Source organism: Rhyacophila brunnea, unplaced genomic scaffold (assembly GCF_057557595.1).
Source record: "Rhyacophila brunnea isolate RB1 unplaced genomic scaffold, BYU_Rbru_1.0 scaffold_24, whole genome shotgun sequence".
NCBI classification, from domain to species: Eukaryota; Metazoa; Arthropoda; class Insecta; order Trichoptera; family Rhyacophilidae; genus Rhyacophila; species Rhyacophila brunnea.
In genome coordinates this window covers 15,541,795-15,559,307 of record NW_028232904.1, presented here as the reverse complement: position 1 = coordinate 15,559,307, position 17,513 = coordinate 15,541,795, and positions in this window count along the sequence as shown.

Here is a 17,513-nt window from a genome sequence, read left to right as displayed (position 1 = left end):
AGTGATTGAGGTAATCACGAATATACGCTTTACGTGGCCGGGACATGTGTTTCGGATGCCGCCAGAGATTGTAAAAATTCGTACACTTGTAGCACAGCCTAAAGCATTCCATCGCCATGGCCGGCCCTCCCTCACCCTATAGCGATACTACAAAAGCAATTGACTCGCTGAAAGTCTAGTTTGGTGGGAGACGCGAGAGTTGGCGATGGACCGAGGGAAGTGGCTTGCCTTATACCACAATGCTGGATCGTGACAGGGTAAAAGAAGAATAAGAAGAAGAGCGTATAATATTATGAACCAATTAAACCAAACAAAACGTTAACACGATCGAGATGATAACTGAATCATTGACGATCGTTGAATCTGGTAGGATCTGTGAGTCAACTGGTGTAGTTCGATCACGTTGGCAATAATTGTGAAAACTCAGAAATTTTTGTGAATCGTGACCATTACATAATTTACTTAGCATATACTTTTACAACGCTCTTATTCTCACAATTTCGTGATATTCAAAAAATATCACCAAATTACCTAAAAATAATTATAAGATAAAAAGATCTTTTTATAATATACAAAGTTTTTAAATTTTCTGTTGAATCATATAAACTTGACTTGACTAGCTTCAACGATAAAAAAAAATTGTACTTGATAGAAATAATACTGAAATGTTATTTTGACATGTCATATTGATTTCCATAGTAACGCATGTATATATTAATAATTTAGTTGCTAGGATCCCAGACCCCTAGCAACCAATAATGGTGTCGAAATAACTTTTCATACAAAACTGAAAATGAATTCAATTCTACTTAAAGATGGCTAAAAGTATTTAAAAAATGCTTTGGCATCGTGTTCTAAAATATTCTAAAAGTTTCAAATGTCTAGCTAGTCGGGAAGTTAGTTAAAAATCGATTGCAAGATTTGTACTGGACAAAACTCTACCGGACAAATAAGAATACGAGCTAAGAAAAACGTTGTAAAAATAAAATACAGTAATCTATCATATGGATGTAGGTACACCATGTATTTGCCGCCTGGATACCATCGCTAGTTCTAAATAAGACAGCTAAACCATTTATCACCCATCGAAGTGCGAATATTGTCTGCGAAAGTGTAAAGAATAAACAGGGCGAGAGTTTTCCGATGGAGAAAATTAATTTTCCGAAAGTACGTTTTATAGTTTTCCAATTAAATGTTCACAGCTGTTTGACTCTGAGAGAGAATTAATATGAAAGCGCTTCGACTCATTAGTTTTGCCCAATTATAAATTGTTACTTGCTACTTGGTCCAGTTTCAAACTTTAAGCGTACGTATTATTACTTTTCGAAGTATCCTAGTTTTGTAATTGTTAATTTAATTTATAATAATTAAAGAATCATCATCAGCACTGCTGAATGGAGACCTATCGGGCTATGATGTTTATTTAATATAATTTACCATAATACATGTATTTGGGCCTATCAATTCAAAAGTCGACTGTATTTTTATACAAATAGTTATTACACAATATTTATGTAAAAAGACAAAGAAAATTTTGGGCTTCTTCTCAAGGACTTTCCGGGTTTTTTCGGATGTTGCGGTATGAAAAATTCTCTATAGCTCCTTAGTTAGAAGCCGGCTTGAGAGTAGGTCGATTGTTTGGGCTCCGCATCAGTTAAAATACGACCTAAATAAGCGAGTTTAAAAGAAGCTTTAGAGACTCCTTTACTTGAGGTTGTATGGATACTATCCGTAGCTTTATACAACTGGCTTCCTCTTAGGTATGCTTAGGTACATACTGTTGCTTAAACACTAGACGATATTTATATTTGACCACGTATGTTTTTCGACTTAAACGCGGTGAAAATGAGAACTCTGCCATTCTTGCTAGTATTGACCGGTGTCCCCCTTTAGAAATCGGGAGCATCAGTTGTTTCTTCTCCCACGGTGCAGAACTAACGTGCTATTGGTAATGCCAATTGGGAGGGCAATAACTCTGATCAACCAAATCACTTCGGATATTGAGATATTCCATCTGCATGAGGATGAGTATAGGTTGGCATTGTTTTATAAATTCTTAAAATAGGGTCTGTTTAGCTCATTTGGTGTCCTTCCTTGAATCTAATTTATATTTTTTGTATTTACACTTTTCTACTGTTTAATAACTTGTATATTATAATACTGTTATAATAATATTTCTTTGTTTATAAATGTCATGTTGTGAACGTCTTAAATTAATAATTTGTAATGTTCACTATAAGCATATTTTTTAATTTTTTTTTTATTTGAATTTTAAATGATTGCGATTCTTGTATGCTTGCTAATCCATTGGTTTACCTAGGATGTATCCAACACGTACCTTCCTATTCCACCCAAATCTATAGTTGGTACAGTCTTCTGGAAAGTCGATGTGAGTTGTATCTACTCACAGCAATATTGTCAACTGATATTTTCAACAGTTTTTTTTATAAAACAGTTGCATACATACAGTATTTTAAGTTAGAAGAGAGATTATTTTTAAAACGTACAAAAATACAGACGAATTCAATTTTTATCAAACCGAAAGTATTGGTAATCCAATTAGGTATGAACACTTTACTTTATATTAAATATCTATCTGGAATAAATAAAACACTGAGGAAAAATGCGCAAAAAGAAATGCAGATATAAGGTTTAACATGAATAACGGCTTTAAATAATTTATACACCAATACATATTATGAATTGATTTATTTTAAAAAAAAATACTCGCTGATTTTTTCAGGTGATCACAGGACTTGAATAGAAACAGACGAATCGCCGTGAGCTTTTTTCATAATATTAAATGAGTGCTGTGCAGGTATACAGTTCCTTTCATATAAAAAAATACACATTGCAATTACATAAGTACATAATATTGAACGACTTTTTTAAGCACAGTGATTTTCTGTGTTAAATTGGACCTTTTAACGTATAATGGAAATGGAACATGGAAATGATCTCAGATTTTTGGAAATTATATTGTTAATCGAACTGGCATTTACATCACGTTGAAAATTTACAATTTATTTTGGATCACATAATACTTTGGTTCAAACCAAGAAAAAATCTTTGTAATAAATTTAATAAAATTAATTGCCGCCTGACTTTTCAGTCTCTGGATTCACGGGAAATATACATAAAATACATCGAAGAGTTCAAATAAATAAATATATATAAGTTTATTACAAATTAAACTATTTTTTGTTCAAGAAATATTACACATTTATTTTTAATTACTAGTAATTAGCCTCTCATCACTCTGAGAGTGAAGAAGTGACGTTGACGTTATGACGTGCCAGAAGAGAATTTCAACCTGGCTTGCCTGTTCTTCAAGCCAACTGGATTCCGGCGTTCTGGAAGGCCTCTAAATACTATCTATACTGTGTATACGGCAGACTTACTGGATGCTGGTTTGACCTGGAACGATGCAAGATGACTGGTGAGCGACATGCATTCTTGGAGGCGCCTCGTGGTGTCCATATGCTCCAACTAAGGGGCAGATATGGCCGAAGAAGAGTAATTTGCTGCACCCGAATTGCGTTGGTTGTGGAATCATGTCCCGTTCGTTATAAACATTTTTTCTTATTTTCTATATTTATGATTACGTGTTCCAAGTAGATAAAGGTATATGATCTTAATTGTGGTGTGAGATCTTAAAATGGTGTAATAGTTTATTAATGTTTAATAATATCATGTAGGTATTTTAATAATTATTGTGCAATTTTCTTATTCTTCTGCCATGTTCCCTCTTTAGCTGGAGCATATTATGTATACCAGACGTTGCCTCCAAGCATGTGTCACTGGCCAGTTTTATTGCATCAGTCTATAGATATTATTTAGTGGCCTTCCAAGACGCCGGAATCCAGTTGGGTTGAAGAACAGGTAAGTGGGGTTGAAATATTCTTCAGGTATCCACAGCACGTATCCGAGCCAGACCCAACGTCGCTTCTTCACTCTAAGGATGATGAGAGACTGCTTGTTTCGTTTTCTTATCTCCTCGTTACTAAAGTCAAGCCGCACACCCAGTATCTATCGCAAACATTTAGATGACCCAGTATTGAACGGTAACAAGTCAAAATTCGACATTTCGACATTCGACAAAATACTCGTAAAAATGAGCTCTTGTCGGTTTTGTACAGAAACAATTGAAAAATATAATTTAGATACCTTGAGAGCCAATAAACCCATATGAAATTTTACAAACTTTCAAACAAAACCCGTTTTGTACAGATCCATTTCGAATTGTTTCCATTTAAAACTAGCGATTGACCATACGTTTCAATTTTGAATTGATAAATTCTGACATGTATCCTTTTAAAACTTGTTAAATCTTGTGTATTGTGGAATATTCAACATATTAAAATATAATTATCTCAAAACTATGTTTTTGAGTTGTTACTGTTTAATACTGGGCTATCAATTTATTTTCGAAGCTTAGAATACGGTTGTTTTCAGAAAATAAGGCGCCATGATTTGGTACCGTAAAGCAGCATCATCAGAATGCAAGAAAGTGTCGAATAGAAGGACTAAACGTTCTATGTTAGTAATATTGTGTACATATTATATATGTTTAAAATACGAGTACTATACTCGTATATTTAAACCACCACGCTTCATAACCGTATATCGATAATTTAGTTATGGAAACAGGTATTAAGTTAATAATGCCATTTAATGTCAAAATGTCATTTATTAATTTAGGAAAAAAAATCTTCAATAAATTATAAAATCGAATAATTCTTTCTGGGATTAATCATTAATTCAATTATAAACGGAAATGTCTCGGTTGATTATTTGTTAAACTGTAAAATTTCATTGTACATTGCTAAGTTTATCTGAACTAAATATTATTTAAGTACTTAAAAAATTGAAGCTTTAACGTTGAAACGAAAATTTGGACAACATTTTCAAATGCCATTATCTTAGAACGATTGAGTTGTTTTCCTATAGAACTAAATAATCTAATTATTATCATATACGACAGATCGTCCACCAAAATGCAATCAGTTCAAAGTATCATATAATATTTAGTAAAAAGAAAAAGCATTCCAAGAACAAAAGTCGCCGCATGCTAGCAGAACTCAGATAACATAAAAACTTCCCTAATTAAAGTTATAAAGTTAGTAAAAATGTATAACAAAACCAGAGACTTAATAATAAAATATATCTACATAAAATATTTTATTATATTAATAATGCAAGGCCCTTTTGCCTTATAATAAAGTAATATTTGTACATTAAGTAACTTTTGATTGCTACATATTATTATCGTTTTATGCGAAAAGTTCTTTATTTAGAATATACAAGATTATTGCGTACTTACTATAAAATCCAATATTTACTCTGAAATGACTGACGCAAAGGGCCGGGTTATAAGCAGTTAATAATAAATTGTATACTTAATGTTATGTATTTCTAATAAATCTTTGTACACAAAACATTATGCTCCAGCTTGATATTAATATAATGACAAAATCTTCTATTTATAAGGGGAATGGGACGACTGGCCTCCGGACAGTTGGACGCCGCACTGTCGTGGACACGTGTAGACGAGTGTCTATCTACTACTTAGTAGTTTGAATTCATTTTACTTTTAACATAATGTATTCTTTATCGCGAATTGAGAATTACCATGCCTAAGGCTTTATATAAAATAAAAAACTCTTTTTTCGTTGGAACTTAAACATATGCACGATTAAATCATTGTTTACGTCTGCATATTTACATTCTTACCAACTATTAAATCATAATATAATCATTGAAGTATAAATAATAATATTGAATTTTTTTTTTAAAGTGTCCAGTTGTCCGGTGCCAAATCGTCCTAGACCCTTTATAAGAGAGTGTTATTTTATCTGCATACTTTTTCTGTCAATATTAGAATTTTCAAATATGGCGTATGTATTTCAGAGTTTCTTCACCTTCACCTAATAGTTTTGGTTTAGTTTACTGAAGAAACGATGTAACAAATATCATACAGACAACTGATAGATCTTCCAATCATTTTCTATAGTATAAAGCAGTGGCGAAGACTCCATACTAGGCTATTATTTAAAGCTTATCTTATTCATGTTTTTAAAATTTCCTATTAACGTACCTATTTAAACAATAACTTAGTTATATTTTATAAAAACAATATATATTGACTAATTTTCCAATGAAATCTGTCTGTAGGTGTGTATTACAAAGAAAACTGACACGTACGTGACACTAACTTAATAAAAAAAAATCGAACATATCACGCATACAACACATACATACGATTATACACGTAATGTGAAAAAAAATACAATCAAAATCCAGTTTCATACTATCAAGTAACCCGATGATATAGGTATTTAATCCTAACGGATTATCTGGTGCTGATAGCGATGCAATTTTTGAAAAAATATACATTTATTTATGCATGCTAGACTTAATGCCAAATGGTCTCGTGGTCAAAACGCCCTACTATTGAGAAGTAGAATTTTCTAGCCCACGTTCAAATCGCGGCTTGGCATTACTTTTTTAAATATCTAATTTAGTGCCTATAAATATGACTATCCCAAGACTTTTTTTCTGACCATAGCTTACCTATCGTACACAGGCACACTTTGCCACTGGTATATGGACGCTAAGCCAGAATATATCACGAAGAGTTGAGGCTTTCTAGATGTGACTGTATAGACGTAAAAATTCGTTAACTGACAGAGCGATAAATCTTGATGTCTTTACCGGATGGAAAATGACCGGGAAGTTCTGTCTACTACCAAAACTAGAAAACTGCAGTATTTTGGTCACATTGTGAAATGATAAAAGTCTAAACTAAATATCAAATTAAAGATCCATTATTCACGTATTTGAGGACGACGCCACATTTTCTGAATTGATAGGGGCCTCTGTTATCGGCATGGCTGCAGCTTTACCGAATTATTATAAAATATAATCAATGAATTAATATATATTATCTGGAATATACATGCTGTCCCGTTTTGACATTTCTCTCACACAGTATCCAATAGAATTTAGCGCAGTACCTACCACATGGTATCTAATGGTATTTAAAGTTCTTGAGTTGTGTTTTAATAATGTTATCAAAGGACAGTGTCCGCAAAATCGGGAATATACCTACCTATATTTTAAAAGTACTTATCACGTTTTGTTTTATTCATAATTCGCTTGGTACACACACAAAAAGTATCCTCGATATTGTGTGATGATTTAGTGTAGCTTTTTACTTTTAACACATACTATGGTAAAATATATATTATATTTTTCTTACCAAATTCATGTCATACTGTTTCGCTTCCTCGGTTAAACGTCAGCAATTATCAGAACATACCTGTAAAAAAGTAAATATTGATTAGAAGTAAGAGAACACCACTGTCTATTGTATATAACTAGAGTGAAAAGTAAAAATCCGTCTTAATGGATTTAATTGTTTAGAATGTCATATACAACGTCTTAAAAATATCATTACAAGTTATTTCGTGACAAAGTTACAACTAATTTTTGGTAAAGTAGTTTGTGAAAAATATATACATACTAATAGAAAATTTATTTCCAGGAAAGTCCCTTTTGACTTAGCAAACTCAATACTATAACGAGATAATTTATACACTAAAAGTGCTCTCATTTTGGTAAAGATTACTCTTAATAAATAAATTATTTTTACAAGATTTAAGAACGTATCATTCATTATCAGCAAATGCAACACGATGAAACTACTGGAAGGTAAGCATAACCACATGCAGTCCCCGAAGGTTGAGTACGTTTAAGTATGCAGAGAAAGGAAGCAGGGTAGAGCAGAGGTATCGCTGCGGTAGTAATAAGGTGAGGTATGGTATGCATAATCTTGCACAGGGGTAAGAGGGGATCACTATGTACAAAAACATTTGGTGGTTAACCCACCCACCAGCCGTTGCGTCGAATTGCAGCGACTGACCAACGCAATGGGTAGAGGCTCTAAAGCACATAAGCTGCAATCCGATAAATGCGGGCTCGAGTCCCGTGTGGAACCAATATTTTGTATCAATTTAAAAAAAAATATGTAGATATTTAGAAAATATGTAGAAAAAACAGAACAGCCAGGGTAAAAATGAAACATTAATTTTTGTGGAATCTATTTAGGTTAATTTAGGTCATTATTTCGTTGTACCTAGTCACCCAAACATTTTGAACATTATTATTATATTGATTAAGATGAGATATCCTTAGCTTTCCGGCAACACCGAGTTAAGTCCCGTTTATTTGAGGCTTTCTAGCGATTAGGAATGCAGAAATTAGGTACATCATTTGATTTATTATGGCGTATTGAAAATTTGTGCTATTAAAAATATATCAACATAATATAGATAGGATAATTTCAATATTAAATTTATATTTTTCCTGAAAGGTCATAGTTATATTTGTCATTTTCTGTTTTGTCATGTTTTGTTTTGTCATGTTCTGTTTTGTCACTTTCTGTTTTGTCATGGAACCAATATATTATGTCCTCACTGGGAATCAAATCCGGATAAAAAGCCAACGCCTTACGCACTTTTGGGAGCTAAGGAAGACTTTCATTAAAACAGTGGATTGACCCTGGCTGATGATGACGAATAAAACTAGTTATCTGTGTAAGTATAGTAAAAACGTCTGATATTATCTCAGCCACCATTAATCACTACAAAAGATTAGTAGTAAATTACGTCGCGCCGTCACTGTTTTCAAATAAATAATTGAAATTTCAGTAGCAACGGCATAGTGAGAGTCGATCCAAAGACGAAATTAATATTAATAATAACAAAACAAAAGATATTAATTTAGTCGGCGCGTCGAGCTATCAAGTTTTGCAGCGCCTGCCATAATAATATGATTTACGTCACGCGTGAGCAACCCGCGACTCGTCTGCCATTTATGGCACTGTAAATGTTGTAAAACAGACCAAGAACATCAATTAATTTTCAGTCGTAATATTTATTTTTTATTAATAAACTAAAATTATTTATTTTTACTCAATCAAACATTTATAATTCTGACACAGTACAGCTGCGAGTTGCAGATATCTTTAAGAATGTCGATGAATTGAAAGGTGGCCTGGGTGAGATGGAATAGCTTGGCAAAATTGTAAAGTTCTTTAACAGAATTGAAGTGAGGACCTGATCGGCGGATCTCCTTCTAGATGAGAAGAGGATATATGACAGCGGTCACGGTCAATGCCTCGGTAAAATCATATAAAAAATGATATATATAAAATCCTGATGAACTTCTACATTGTGTTGAAAAATAGATCTAAGCAGCCTGGAGAAGGTTAATAGTGATGTGAGCCTTCGTCAGAAAAGCAATTTTATTGAATTGACAATGACCCAAGATCAGCGCGGGATTCCTTCAGATATAAAAAGATTAGATTAAATTTTATTTGAGTTAGAATAAATGGAGGGAGAACAAAAATATAGGCCTTCACAGAGTGGAGATTTTATTCACAGTTTTGTTTTAACGAGAAATGGATATTAGCCAATACTTGCTTAATCAATAAATTAGGCCCATACTCTACATTCAAACACACGTAATTTAAAAACAAATATAACATTCCATAGCATCCATATAGCATTGAGATTAAGTTCATGTATAAAAATAAAACGCAACAATACGTAATAAAAACCAATGAAGACAAACTATGTCCGAGCGACATACGCGTCGGCTTATAATGTCATTCGGTTCTCAGGATCAAATCATCCTGGCTCTGAAAAATACGCATATTGTTTTTCGATTTGTGTTTAATGTCAAATTAGTCCGAGTATCAGCCAAATATTTTAAGCAAGTGGCTAATATTTATTGCTCGTAAAAAATCTGTTAATATAAATTTCTACACTGTGGAGGCCCATAATATGATCCTATTAGGATCTGACATATTTAAAAAAAGAAGAATACAATAGAAAATAATATATACATATTGATCGGGAGACAAATTAAAGCTCATATAGCTTTAGGGACCTCTTTTTTATCTCTGAGTTCCTTTTAAAGTCATACTCAGTATCCATCGTAAGCTGTTTTGAAAGCTCAGTATTTGTTTACTATAATCCTTTATTTATAAGGTGCCATGACACTATACAGTCAAAATGCAAGAATTTAGTAATACTTTAGTGATTATATGTATTCTTCTTCTTTTTTCACCCTGTCATGTCCCAACATTGGGGCATAGGGCAAGCACAAGTTGGCGCCAACTCCTGCGCCTCCCGCCATGTCAGACCTGCAGCATGTAGGTCGCTTTTGTAGCATCGCTGCAGGGTGAGGGAGGGCTGGCCACGGTGACGGAACCCTTGAAGCTGTGCCACAAGGGTACGAAGTGCCGCACTCTTTGGCGGCATCCGGAATACATGTCCCAGCCACGTAAATCGTCTCTTCGTGATAACTTCAATCACCGAAGGCTGTTGTGTCTGCTCATGAACTCGGGTGTTTGCAACGCGGTCGTACCAATGTACCCCTAAGATTCGGCGGAGACATAGATTCTCGAAGCTCAAAAGCCGAGACTCTTAAAGCTTAGTCTTATGTCTACTCTATATTATGTCTACTCAACCATATATTCAGCTTCACTTCCATGATATATTTAAGCTCAACAAAAGGTTTTTAAAAGTCTTCGGTTTTGACCGTGTTTGTAAAATGTTGCGAACAGCTGATTGGGATTATTTATTATTGTTCTCAAACTCTGGAAATTTGGAGATACGCCGTGTGGCAGTTTGTCGTTGAATGTCGTTGCAGGCCACGTTTCAATTAAATCCGATCTTTTGATGATAAACACAGCCGTTGTTTGGATAAATATCAAATATCCAGAATAAATCATTAATCCATTATATAACCTGAATTTTGTCTTAGAAGAATTACGTAGGTGGTTGTATTGCTATTAATTGATTTCAGAGTCACGTTCATTTATATCAGATACAAAGCTTTTTTTAGATACACATGGCGGGTCTCGTAGCTCATCATAATTAAAATTGATTTATTTACATTTATAGTAAACGGTGAGATGCTCACAACACGACTTGGAAAAAACATACATAATTTGAAAACATCTCATGCATATAATATAACATAATATAAGGCGCATACAAGTTTGATACGGTCGACAGTTTCATATACCTTGGATCTCTTTTAACTCGACATAATGATATTACAGAAGAAATCAACAAGAGAATCATGTCTGCGAATAAATGCTACTTTGGTCTGTTAAGACATTTTAAGTCCCGCTTACTATCTCGCCGAACTAAAAGCACTCTTTACAAGACACTTGTAAAGCCAGTGCTCACCTACGCATCGGAAACCTGGACATTAACTCTGCGAAATGAACGAGCCCTGAACATCTTTGAAAGAAAAATTCTCCGCCGTATATATGGACCGATCAGGGATGGCACCAATTGGAGGAGAAGATATAATGCTGAGCTCTACGGGCTGTACGAAGATTGCAGCGCAGTTCAATCAATTAAGATTGGGAGATTGCGATGGCTAGGTCATGTGCACCATATGAATGACAATGAACCGGCAAAGAGAGTGATGTCCAGCAATCCAATAGGACGTAGAAGAAGAGGGAGGCCAAAGATTCGCTGGTTAGATGGAGCTGGCAGTGACTGCCGTATTCTGGGGGTACCAAATTGGAAAGCGGCCACACTGGATAGAGACAGGTGGAAGGAGCTGTTGGAGGAGGCCAGGACCCACACCGGGTTGTCGCGCCCCTGATGATGATGATATAATATAAAGAAAAAGTCTTTTTCAACCGCTGAATTCACGCCACGCCTTCACGCCTTCACGAATTCACGCCTACTTAATTATGACGAATTTAATTAGTAGTTCTTACATGAAATGCTTATAAAATCGCGTTAATAATGTTGGCTATCGGTTGTTGTATATTGAATTAAAAGTATCATTTAAATGCGTTAATTATTAACCGACGACACGAATCACTCCAAATTATTCGTTGAATAAAAGATATAGTTTATTTGAAGCAATATTAGTAAAAGAGTAAATAATGTACAAAAATTATGAAGTTCATGGAAGTACGCCGATTGAGCTTAGTAGACCCTATTTTAAGATTTTAATAAACAACATCTACCTAAACTCTTTCTCACATAGGTGAAATACATCAACATCCGAAAAGACACTGGCTTCTCAACCAAGGCTTTGGGGTCAATTCCCGTTAAGAACATGATACATTAATGTAATTTTATCGAAGCCTGGGTGTATCACTACTGCCATTAAACCACATCTAAACTCATAGTAAAAAAAATGCTTTCGCTTGCACACTGTAGCGTTATAAATAATAGGCTCCCAGCTCCCTTCAGATTTGTATTGGAAGTGGACCCATGTCCAAAATTTGTACGTATGCAGTTCTCCGTATCACACTTCACCGTGAAATGTTGTATCGGAAATATATGATCGTATAAAGACCATCTAACCTTCAGAGTAATGATATAATTTAACTAAGTAATTTAAAATTCATGTCTAAATAAAACACGGTTCTTGTCGGTTTACAGGAAGCAACGGCAAACTAATTTTGAAAATAGCCGATATACTGAATTATTTGTCAGGTTAGGTATGGGTTAGGTTAGGTTAAGTTAGATTAGGTTAGGTTAGGTTAGGTTTTCATTCTTGAATTCATGAATATTGCCAAAACCAGAGATGATCTCTTTCCGATAAGAAAGCTCACGGCGAACTGTGCTACGGTGAAATGTCTAATTTAGAAACGTCTAATTTACATGAAACCAAGTGGACCAGGAGGAACTTTTTTAAACCCCAATAGTGAATGACGACGTACAATATGTGCAGGGCTTCTAGCTTGAATATTATTAATATTATTTATGTCAATTTAATTACAACTATATTTGGTAGCTATCAGTAGTCAAAAAATAAATATATCTTGTGCTCTAGGCGATATTAAAATTGTGTGTAGCGACCTTCACAGAGAAAAGGTTGCAGACCTGTTGTAGTCTAAACAAATTATTAACTATTTTTTTATTCAACGAATAATTCACAAGATTTAAGAATGTAACATTCTTTTTATTGAACACACATAATTTGAAAACACTTCTGAGAAAAACAATAACCATTAGAAAAAATCTTTTTTGAAAAAAATACGACACCCAGCAGGATACGATCCTGCGTCTCTCGTGAATCGCGTCCACGTGCATTGACCACTATGCTATAGGTACCTTATATAATTGTAAAGAATTTTAACTAACGGTTCTTACAATACTCTTTGAAGAGAAGCTAAATTGCTTTACTCTATTGGTTATAATATATTTCTCAGAAGTGTTTTCAAATTATGTATGTTTATATTATATATTTATGTTATATTATAATGATTGTTAAAATTAACATATTTTTAGTTAGGTAAATACTCGTTTAGATCGAGAAAATAACATTTGCCAAAGTAATGGATACATAAGGGAATACTTAAAATATTCTTTAAAAGTTTCCTCTCAAAATCTCAGATAATAAATAATGTTCAATTCATAACAATACAGTTTTTTTATTCGATTTTTTCCGACCTCGTCAGTAGGCATCATATTATTAAGGTATTTAAAGTAAAAACATATATTTATAGGTTTAATATCATTGAAATAAGACGATATTTAAAAGTATGAAATAATTTTTAAGTACATTTCAAAGTAAATAGGCTTCTTCTGTCAGTATTTTAAAGTTACACGGCTTAAATTATTTTTTTGATTGTATGTTTTTTATTTTGAACCTTAAAAGGTTTTTTAGTATAGTCCAGTGGTATTGAAACTTTGCGTACTATACCCAGGGGCACAGCAAGCCATTTACAAAATGTAATATTTCCAGACAAACTTAATAGAATACGTTGTTATACGTTTAGGTTCGAGGCTCGGTGGAAGTGAGTACTATGCAGTCTTATACTGACACTGAGAGACTGTGATTGGATCCGATATATGACTGAGATAACCCACCAACTACGACTTGCTATGTATATTCGGTAAATTGCGAGAGTCATTCTTGGTATAGTATACAAATGGGAAATCTGCTGACTGCCGCATCGTTGCAACTTCGAGGCGTTTCGATGACAAAGCCCGAGGTAGTTGACCATCATAGAAGTGTGTCACACCTGCGATAATTGAATGACTTGCTGATCCTTGTGTTCTCGTAATTACGCTGACAAAGCCCGAGGTTGTTATCAGTTACAGACGAAAACAGTGATAGATCCCATTTTTTCTCAGGTTTTTGACTTTCTATACCTTTCTCATAACAGAATCTGGTTACAAAAATACATTCAGAACGATAATATGGAGACGGTTATATGTATCTGAAAGACATATTGATAGCCACAGTAGCATGCTATGTAGTTAGGAAGGCATGCATTGCTTAAGGGTAATATATTAAGAAACGATTGCGAATAATATAACTTTTTAGAGCATATTCCACAGAATCGACAATTTTTTCGCCTGCGGTGTTAATAATCTGTGTATCTGAATTTTAAAATAAAAATCGTATATCCATTTTAAATAGCAAATTAATGACAACATTTTTATAGTTCGTTACTTCAAAGCAAATTCGTTGCAAGATTTGAGAAACTACGCGGAGACCAGTCTTCTTACCATTGCCTTATCATTATTACCATGGCTGCGGTACTCTTAGGGGCAATCTGTTAAACTAAAGATCATCCCCTCGCACTATTAGGTAAATTTATACAGTCCCGAATTTCACTAAAGTTTTTACTACTGCATATTGCACCATAAAACCATACACTATAATATATGAGAATTCTAGAAAAAATATTGTTTAAGATGTCATAAAGAAGAAATTTGGGTATTCGACCAATGTGTTACCCGTGCTCACCCGTATGGCTGCGAGACGTGGACTCTCAACACGAGAGATGTCCAAAGGCTAAGAGTCGCACAGTGAGGCATAGAGAGGTGTATGTTGGGCATCACGCGAAAAGACCGTAAGAGAAATGACTGGGTTAGGAAGCAGACAGGAGTACGCGATGTGATAGATGTTGCCAAACAGCTGAAATTGAGATGGGCGGGGCACATTGCTCGCCGGAAAGACGGCCGCTGGAAAAATGCCGTCATCCAGTGGTACCCAAGGGGCACGAAACGGCCACAAGGTCGCCCTAAAAGCCGCTGGATTGACGAACTGGTAAAGTTCGGCGGAAATACGTGGCAGCAAACGACACAGGATCGAGAGAGTTGGAAGAAGCTTGGGGAGGCCTTCATCCAGCAGTGGATTGACCCCGGCTGATGATGATGATAGAATAAATTTAGCATGAAAGGCTCCACGAGACAAAAAAAATTGTCAAACCATAGCCATATAGACAATTTTAAACAAAAAAATGCTTGCTTACGTAATTTTCATGAGTAGAAAAGATGAAGTAAGAAGATTGTAACACTTGAAAATATCTGTTGACGTATTTAATAATATTAATTTTGAAAATATTGCGTTTTTATTTATAATAATTACCTCTCTCATTTTAAGTCTTGTATGCAATACCGAAGCTTTTGTCCATCGGGCAGAATAAAGCTCCACGTGTTAGCAATAAAGAGCTTATTCTCCGGCGTAGCGCTTTGTTGAAAATTGCCTTCGTGCTACATAAGCAAGGAAGGCGATTGGCGCTGGGTAGAGGTATCATAGTGGACCAGTCAGATACTGCTTACATTACGTACGCCGTGAAGCGAAGCGGTTGAAAAACAAATCACCTAAAGAAAGCCATAATATTTTGTACCTAGACTACCTAGGCTCATTGGTATAGCTTGAAAATAAAGTGAGTGACTAAATTAGACACAAAGTAATTATCGCTAATAGATGATTTCTTGATCTGTTAAAGAAAATTAAAACAAATTGATTTTTAGTGAAAACAAAGATGTTTTTTTTCTGCCTAAATATGTCTAATTTAGCCACTAATTACTAGAAATTAAAGATATTCAGAATGATCCTTCGACTTATCTCTGAAATTTAAGTATAGCAACCCCAGATTATTCGTGTACTCTACAGTTTCTATATCGACTGTGTTTAGGAAAAAGGGCGTAACCCTCGATTTTTCGAAAAGTGTTTTTATTAGATATTAACAATGTATACAACTAAATACACGTTTTGTAAAAAGGACGTAAGCCGCAAATGCTGATTTATTATCTAAATTCAGGTTTTTATTGAGCTTTAATTGAGTGTTAATTTAAGGAAAAAAGGCATTTAATTTTAATGATTGATTTTTCCTTTAATTATTAGTAGATCGAAAAGATATTACACCAAATCATCAATCATCATGCATCCAATGTCTGTGCTTTTTTTTATTAATATTGAACCAAAATCATTCAAAAAACGTTTTTTGCCTCTCCTGTAAAATTTGTTCTGTGTGGGTTACGCCTTTTGTCCTAAACACGGTCGATATTGAGTTGGGTATCGTAAAATAAATACAAAAAATCAATGATTTCAATGGGTACGACACAATATCGAACATTATATTAGCATCAACGCGTGTAATGTCGACAAAACGGTGCGTTTATTAACTTTTGTAATATTTATCGGGGGTTGCAAACTTTTGCAGAGCTGGTCATTTAACGTTGTTCTTAAATTTACGATTAGATTACTGATGTATGATTTGAGGAATTCTTTGGGGGGGAGGGTATATTTGGTGAATCGTATACAAAAATACAAAAATCGCTGTAAAAACAGCGGATCCGGATCCGTGAATAAGGGTGTGAAGAACCACGTATAATTATAAGTTGTACTGCTTATATTAAGTTTCTAAACGTTCCATTTTCATTCAACTTCTGAGGCTGAGAACAAACGGTGGCCAGTGTATATCAAAAGAATAACCAAATAATAAAAAGTCACAGATACCCTGAGAGAAAGATGAAGAGCAACGCAAAATCTCTTCCCAACGTCCCAACGGAGCTGCAGAGAATCGCGTCGACCTTATGGCAATATAGAAGGCTGGGACTAAAAAGTAGAATGTAATGTATCCGTCTATGTACCAGGAACCAGCTTCAGCCAGAACGCAGAACATAATAAAAGGCCAGTGTCTGGCATCCTACGTGTAACCTCCCCCCCTTCAGCATTCACATCCACCATAATAATCATTCCACCAGTAAATTACAGTCCACTATGAAAAGCGCAACCAGTACCCATGGTAGAGGTAATCAAAACAATGTGGTAAATAACACAAGCAAAAATAAATCTGCTGAACAATGACGCCGCAAAATTTTGTAAATGCAACATGATTTTCTTTCGTGGCGACCAGTTTGGACAGTCCGATGGTTGAATTAACTTGAGCAGCTATACTTTTGCCGTCCATATTTAAGGACGTTCCCAGAAATTGTGGTATAGTGTGAATGAACTCAATGTGACATTAATTCTCAATCGAGCCATACAGTCAGTTGGAGTCATCCAGCTGGCAAGGTGTGTTTTAGTCAATCATTACCCGCGTCGCTTCGTCATATCTCTGCACTCACACAAGACGTGTTGTCGTACGAAGCTAAACATTAAAGGAGTTTATTTTTCCGCGCAATGTGATGCCAGCGGTTCATATGACCGTTTTTTTACATATA